This window comes from Rhinolophus hipposideros (genome assembly GCF_964194185.1).
Source record: "Rhinolophus hipposideros genome assembly, chromosome: X".
NCBI classification, from domain to species: domain Eukaryota; kingdom Metazoa; phylum Chordata; class Mammalia; order Chiroptera; family Rhinolophidae; genus Rhinolophus; species Rhinolophus hipposideros.
The window spans coordinates 104,426,636-104,434,369 of NC_138046.1; the positions used below are offsets into that span (position 1 = coordinate 104,426,636).

At 34.3% G+C, this 7,734-nt stretch overlaps 1 pseudogene across 1 annotated transcript; it reads right to left on the minus strand.

Moving 5' to 3' along the window:
• Positions 1 to 5,232: 5,232 nt before the first annotated feature.
• Positions 5,233 to 5,834, minus strand: LOC308494602 (hypoxanthine-guanine phosphoribosyltransferase-like; annotated as a pseudogene). The gene has a single exon. The product of its transcript is annotated as a hypoxanthine-guanine phosphoribosyltransferase-like (transcript).
• Positions 5,835 to 7,734: the final 1,900 nt, after the last annotated feature.

Sequence of the window (7,734 nt, forward strand, 5' to 3'; positions counted from 1 at the left end):
GCCACTATGGGAAACAGTATGGAGGTTACACAAAAAATTAAACGTAAAACTACCATATAACCCAGCAATTCCAGTTCTGTGTATATGACTAAAGGAAATAAAATCAGTAGAGATAGGTACACTCTCATTCTCATTGCAGCATTATTCACAATAATCAAGATATGGAAATAACTTAAGTGAACATTTAAAGAAAATGTGATACACACACACACACACAAAATAGGATTTTTCTTTTTAGCTATTAGAAAGAAGGAAATCCTGCCATTTGTGACAACATGGAACAACCTTATGGAAGATACTATGCAGAAAGACAAATACTACATGACCTCACTCATATGTGGAATCTAAAAAAGTCGAACACACAGAAGCAAAGAGTAGAATGGTGGCTGCCAGGGCGGGGAGGGTGGAGGAAATGGGAAGATATTAGTCAATGGGTACAAATTTTCTGTTATATGATGTAGAAGTTCTGGGGATCTAATGTATAACGTGCTAACTATAGTTAATAATACTGTATTGTAGACTTGAAATTTGCTGAGAGTAGATATTAAGGGTTCTCACCATACACAAAAAATGATAACTATGTGGGGTGATAGATATGTTAATTAGCTTGATTGTGGTAATCATTTTACAATGTATACATATATCAACTCATCAAGTTGTACATCTTAAATGTATACAATTTTATTTGTAAATTATACTTCAATACAGGTTTCTGAAATTTCTGTAAAAAAATTATCTATGGAAAGAAGACAGATGTGAGGTCTACAGATATTTTAAAGATTAAATCTGAGCAATGTTACCCAGGTAGCCTATTCCTTTCTCATCTAATTGAAAGAAAGAGAAAACAAACAAACAAAACAACAAAAAGAACCCTTTTCAATTCCTCTGAGAATTAGTGATTTAATTATTATAGTAAGAAAAGATTATAAAAGACAAGGGCATAGAGTACATAAAACTCACAAGTTATTACCCAGCAAGTCCACTCCTGGGTATTTATCCAAAGAAATCCAAAACACTAATTTTAAAAAATATACACACCCCTATGTTTACTGCAGCACTGTTCACAATAGCCAAGAAATGGAAACAACTGAAATACCCATCAATAGATGATTGGATAAAGAAATTGTGGTACAAATACAATGGAGTATTACTCTGCCATAAAAAGAATGGAATCTTGCCATTTCCAACAACATGGATGGACCTAGAGGGTATTATACTAAGTGAAATAAATCAGACTGAGAAAGACAAAATACCATGTGATCACACTTATCTGTGGAATCTAAAGAACAGAATAAACAAGCAAACAAAACAAAAACATACTCATAGATATAGAGAATAAACTGATGGTTGCCAGATGAGAGGGGGGTTGGGGGATGGGTGAGAAAGGTGAAGTGAATAGGAAGTACAAATTGGCAGTTACAGAATAGTCACAGGGATGTGAAATACAGTATGGGGAGTATAATCAATAATGTTGTAAAGACTATGTAGGGTGTTAGATGGGTACTGGACTTATTGGGGGATCACTTCATAGATTATATAAATGCCTAACCACTGCACTGTACACCTGAAACTAATATAAAATAATATTGAATGTCAACTATAAATAAATAAAATATATATAGTCACGGGATGTAAAGTATAGCATAGGGAATATAGTCAGTTGTATTGTAATAGCTATGTATGGTGTCAAATGGATAGTAGACTTGGTGGGGTCATCACTTTCTGAGTGGTGTAAATGTCTATTATGTTGTAAATGTCATTATGTTGTTTTGTACACCTGAGACTAACAATAATCTGTGCTGCATATTATTACCTTTCACACCTAGTCTAGCAGGTATACTTGAGTTTGGTTAAGCCATGTACATGCAATGCAACTCCACTGTATAATATAGCCTGAATTTAAAACAAAGAACAAAAGCAACCTATACTATTTTAAATACAGTAGCTACATTAGAATAGACAAATTTTGGAGTTTGGTGGATGCTTATGCAGACAGGCCAATTCTTTACCTGTAGCTGTTTTCTCTTTAATTTCCTCCAGTGTCATCAATGTAGCTGATGTTATTTGCTCAAGATCTAATCCATTATTTGATTGAAAAAAATTCAACCACTGCCCTAATGGTTTTATGTAAAATAATTTAAAATATAAGCAAATTATACACAGTACTTTCTGTACTATACAGTTTAAACTTTCAGCTTAATTCAAAACAACTGGGCTTTGAATTGAGGAGGTACCTCCAAAGGTAGTCTGCCCTGCTGCGTCTCCCTCTAGAGTGAAAGAGAATCTGAAAAAAAGGAATAATCCAAGCAAGCTCACTGGAGAGGCAACAAATGTGTGCATATCATTAAAGTAACCTTAAATATGTTCCATGGTGTCATGTTGATGCAGCAATGGACATTATTTGTAGCTTTAGCCTCCTATTAGACAGAGGGTGAAACTCTACTTCTTGACACTGAAACTGAATTCCCTTACACTTTGAAATTTAATGAGGAAGTAAGAAAGCTGTTGAGCCCTTATTTATATGCAAAACTTAAAAAGATCAGATGTTTTGCAAAATGGAATGAGTTCTGGAGACTGGACGTACAACAAACAATGTGCATGTACTTAACACTACTTAACACTTAAACATGTCTAAGATGGTAAATTATATGTATTTTACTACAATTAATTTTTTAATCAGAGAAAAAAACTCAAGTTATTTAAAGCAAATTTACGTTCTTTTAATCACAAGAATTCCTAACCTGATGTGTTTCCTTTTTAGTCTTTTTAAACATTTCCTATTACTTTTAGCTGCAATTCTCACTTTACCCGTTCTTACTTTTTCCAGACTAATTGCAACATCACATCTCACTTACATGATTCACAATTCCTACCACTGTCTTTAAATTTCACTCAAAACAGGAATGTCCACCTTTATCCAACCCACAAGAGGCTTAGACACAAATACAGACACACAACACTAATGGAAGAGGAATCTTTCTAACACACCAGTTTGTCCTTTTGCCATAAATGAATGTAAATGTAGGCTATAGATAAAACTGTCACCCTGCCAATAAGGGTTGCCCTGCTTGTGAGAAAACATCAAAAAAGTCACATTCAAATAGGTGTGAGTTCAAAATGTATCTCGTTAAAGGGAAAACACTGTAGGCTGATACCTTGACTGGATCATTTATAAAGAGTGTGACTAAGTGAGAGAGAGAGAAATCCTGTCATACTTGCCTTCTATATTACACATTGCCATTCTGTCAAGTCAAATCTAATATAAATGAATCACATTAATCAGAAAATGTGAATTTTTACATGACAAGCTAAAGAGGCATGCCATTTTCAATTAGATTAGTGATCTAAAATTAGCTACTGACACAAGCAAGTATACATGGTCAATTTGCCTGCCTGAAACCGAAAATTAAATAAGACATATTGGATAATAGATAGCCCTAGAGGGGACATGCAGCTGTAATTCACTCATGTTGCTCAGCTGATGTCAAAAGCCACCAAAGAATATTCAATCTTGTGCTCATTTTGAGGTGGTTGGATTTAACTCCAATGCATTTTATTAAGAAAATACGTAGATCAATTGTCCTTTCATTTGGTTTTTAAATACTAGGGGGTGAGTACGAGAGGACATTTGCTATAGTTTTATTAGAGAATTAAATGACGATGGCAAAGGAGAATAAGAACAGTTCACTGGCATATCAGTACGTCATTATTGATAGGTATCAGTACTTTTGAAATGGAGAAACATGTCTTTATACAACCACACTTAAGCTTTCTGTACTTTGTTCAATTTCACATTGTAAATAATATACCCACCCCATCCTTCTCACAGATCGTTGCCAGTCTTGGTGAAAATAATATACATAAATGGGCTTTGAAGAATTCATGTTGTTACTACCATTGTTGTTACTTCAAAATGCAACTAAGTCATTTTGTAAAGTTTACTTTGTAAATTGTATATATTTGCATCTTCTGTACATTTGGTGAGGCAAGAATGCACAATCAACAAAGTCATGTAGCAGAGTTTCTGTTAGTTCCTCCAATGTGAATAATGATTATTTACCAAATTAAGGTTTCATGCTTTGATCTCAGGCTCTAGAAGTAAAATGCAAGAGGCAGGAAGTTCTGGAAAAATTTGACTAATTTTTTAAAGACTATTTTTTTAGAGCAGTTTTAGGTTTACACACTCAGTTGAGAGGAAGGTACAGAGATTTCCTATATACCCTCTGCCCCCACACACGCATAGGTTCCCTGTTATCAACATCACTGACCATAATGGTACTTTTTTTTCTTTAGCGAGGATGAAACTACACAGACACATCATCACCCAAAGTCCATAATTTACATTTTGGCTCATTCTTGGTGTTGTACATTCTATGGGTTTGGACAGATGTATAATGACATGAATCCATCATTCTATAACATATTTTCACTGTCCTAAAAATCCTCTGTGCTCTGCCTATTTTTCTCTCTCTCTTACCCTTAGCAATCACTAATCTTTTTTGTTCTTTTAAAAAGAAAGTCTTTATTCTAAGGATTTTTACATTGAAGAATTCAAAAAGTACTAAGGTTTTTTTTTTTTTTTTTTTTTTAGGATTTATTGATTTGTATTTAAAAGAAACTGTTTTGACAAAGAGTCACCAGAAATAATCTGAACAAGCGGGAAAATGCAGTTAATAATACTGAAACACTACTAAAATAATTCCAGGACATATGGCTTAGCTGATATAACAATATCTCTTAGAAGCTGTCATTGATATGAAGACTGACTGCTTCCTACTTTTCTAAACACACAGTGTTATAATTAACAACATTTAATTGCTTTTGTTCTTTCCTGAATATATAAAAATTAAAAAACCAATTAAAATATCTTTCCTTTAAAATATTTCTTACAGATAATTGCAATATTTTCATTCAATAGTGGTGTGGTTTAAGAAACTTTTCATTCATAAGTCAAACAACAATCCACCTAAAGGGAACTGATAGTCTATAGGCTCATAGTGCAAATAAAGAGTTCAGGAAGGCAGCAACTGACATTTCTAAAATCCAAAACAATAAAATCCTTAGAAGACACATGCAATAAGCTCTACTAAGCAGCTGGCCACAGAACTAGAACATTTGATAACTTTACTGGTGATTTACATGAGACTCCAAATGTTTCCAAACTCAACTTCAACTCTCACTTCAGGCTTTGTAGTTTTGCTTTTCCAGTTTCACTAATAACACAAACATGATTCAAATCCCAGAAGTAGTATAGTCAAGGGCATATCCTACAACAAAGTTGTCTAGAATTTCAAACCCAACAAAGTCTGTTCTATACCCAACACTTTGAGAGATCCTTTTTACCAGCAAACTTGCAACCTTGACCATCTTTGGATTACACTGCTTGACCAAGGAAAGCAAGGTTTGAGTTGTTTTGCAGGGTCAAGTATATCTTCACCAATTAAGACATTCTTTCCAGTTAAAGTTGAGAGATCATCTCCACCAATTACTTTTAGGTCCTTTGTTGACTGGTCATTACAGTAGTTCTTCAGTCTGATAAAATCTACAGTCATAAAAATGGATCTATCACTATTTCTGTTCAGTACGTTGATGTAATCCAGCAGGTCAGCAAAGAATTTATAGCCCCCCTTGAACACGCACAGGACTATGATATGATGGCCTCCCATCTCCTTTATCACATCTTGAGCAAGCCGTTCGTTCCTGTCCACAATTAGTCCATGAGGAATAAACACCCTTTCCAAATCCGCAGCTTAATGATGAGGTAAACAAAATAAATCTAGATCACAACCTGGTTCATTGTCACTAATCACGACACAGGGACTGCTAGTTACCATAACGGAACTGGCAGGTACCACGACCACTAATCTTTTAATTGTCTGCATGGTTTTGCGTTTTCCAGAATGTCATACAATTGGAATCACACAGTATGATCTGTTTTTTTTTTTCACTTAGTAATATGTACTGGAGGTTCCTCTGTGTCTTTCTCATGGTTTAATAGCTCATATATTTTGAGTGCTGAATACTATTCCATTGTCTGCATGTACCACTCTTTATGTATCCATTCACCTGCTGAGGAAGATCTTGGTGGCTTGTAAGTTTTGGCAGTTATGAATAAAGCTGCTATAAACACTTTCATGTGGATATAAGCAGGTTTTGTGTGGATATAAGTTTTCAACTCTTTTGGGTAAATTCCAAGGAGCAAGACTCCTGGATCATATGGTAAGAGGATGTTTAACTTTGTAAGAAACTGTCAAAGTGTCTTACAGAGTGGCTGTACCATTTTACATTTCCACCAGCAATGAGTGAAAGTTTCTGCTGCTCCATATCCTCACCAGCATTTGGTGTTGTCAGTGAATATGACTCACTTTCACAAGGGTAAAAGAGGCTATTAGTTAAAAGGAACAAATCATTATAGTTGATAATGCAAGTTCTTATTTATAAGTGGTACACATACTCTCTCATTACCTCACACATATAAATACGTTTTATAAAAGAAATTTACACAGTTCAGCAAATTTGTTATAAAGTGAATGTATTTCAAATTTATTTTGTTTTTCAATTGACCTCTATACTTTTGAGGGAAACCTGCTGAATCACTAATGTAATAAAACATATTAAGAATTCAACAATTCAGAAAATAGGCAACAGATTTGAGTTATTACTTCACAAAAAGGGGATATGCAAATGCATGTGCAAAAGTAATAAGCATATGCAAAAATCCTCAAAATTATTAATCCTCAGAGAAATGCAAATTAACCTTAATGAGATATTATTAAACAGATACCTAAAATTAAAGACACTGACAACACACAGTATTGGCAAAAATGTGAAACAACTGAAACTCTCATGCATTGCTGCCAGGACTGCAAATTGAAACAACCACTTTGGAAAAATGTTTGTCAATATCTTCTGAAGCTAAATATAATGCTGACATTATGACCTAGCAATTGCACTCTTAGATTTATACCCAAGAAAATGAGTACAAGTCAGGTGTGGGAATGTTCTTACCAACTTTATTCATAATAGTTCCAAACTAGAAACCACTCAAATGCCTATCGACAACTCTCAGTGCCAGCCAAGTTACCTGAAATTGAAGAATAACATCATGGAAACACATCTTCCTATTTCAGACAGAAGAGTGGCTGGTCAAGTGGCCAGTTAGGCTGGTCAGGTGGTGATCAGGTAGACAGAGTCAACAGGGGAGTCACTCAGAAGTCGACAAGATGGTAGAAGACGAAGTGGGAATAGAAATCGATCAAAAAGTAGGGGCCACAAATGGAGTTTTGACTGAGAATTTGATAGTTAATCTACCAGGGTGAGCTTGCTTATTTCCTCCTAATCATGTACATTATCCAAAAATTAGGGCATCATGGTTGAGGTATATGTTTGCTATTTGCAAAGAATTTGGTTGTATTTTTAAAAACATATTTCACAAGAATACTTGTAAAAAAATCTACGTACGTAGTTATACCTTTGATGGAAAAACTTCCTTTTATTGTCTCTTTTAAAAAGAAATGTCCACCAACAGTAAAATGAATAAACAAATAGAGCTCTATTCACTCAGAATACTACTATGCAATAAAAAAAGAATGAACTCCTGCTACTCCCAACAACATGGATTTCTGTCATGGACATAATAATGATGAGCCAAAAAATTCAGCCACAGAAGAGTGGATTCCATTTACATGAATTTCAATAATGGCATCTGATTTCATTTATCTGAGTTTCAATAAT